The following is a 430-nucleotide window of genomic DNA, read 5'->3' on the forward strand; positions in this document are numbered from 1 at the left end:
TGCCTGGGTGCCTGGGTCCCCCCTGGCACTGGCACTTCCCTCCTCCCCGGGGTTGTGCCATCCACCTGGGCTCTTGGGGGGGCACACAAGTGCTTTGGGTGTTTTCTGCTTCCGTCCACGCACAGGCAGCTCCTGCCCCTCTTGTTGAATGTACGGGGGGGCTCGGCCCTGCCCACCCTGGGATGTGGGCAGCAATGCTGCTCGTGGTCCAGGGTCCTGCTGCAAGGGGGTGCTCAGCCCCTGCACCTCCAGCTCCCACGGCCTCTGCCAGCTCTTCCCTCCCCTGGGGCAGGTCTGGGGCCCTGCCTGTGTGCTCCTGCTGCCAGCTCATGGGCTGCCTGGCGCTGATGTCACCTCTGCCCACCCTGTTCTGCCCCCGCTCTGGGGCTGACTCTTGCTCCCCCCCCGCCTTGCTGCCCCCTCCTTGTGC

This window comes from Merops nubicus, unplaced genomic scaffold (genome assembly GCF_000691845.1).
Source record: "Merops nubicus isolate BGI_N331 unplaced genomic scaffold, ASM69184v1 scaffold38161, whole genome shotgun sequence".
Classification (NCBI taxonomy): domain Eukaryota; kingdom Metazoa; phylum Chordata; class Aves; order Coraciiformes; family Meropidae; genus Merops; species Merops nubicus.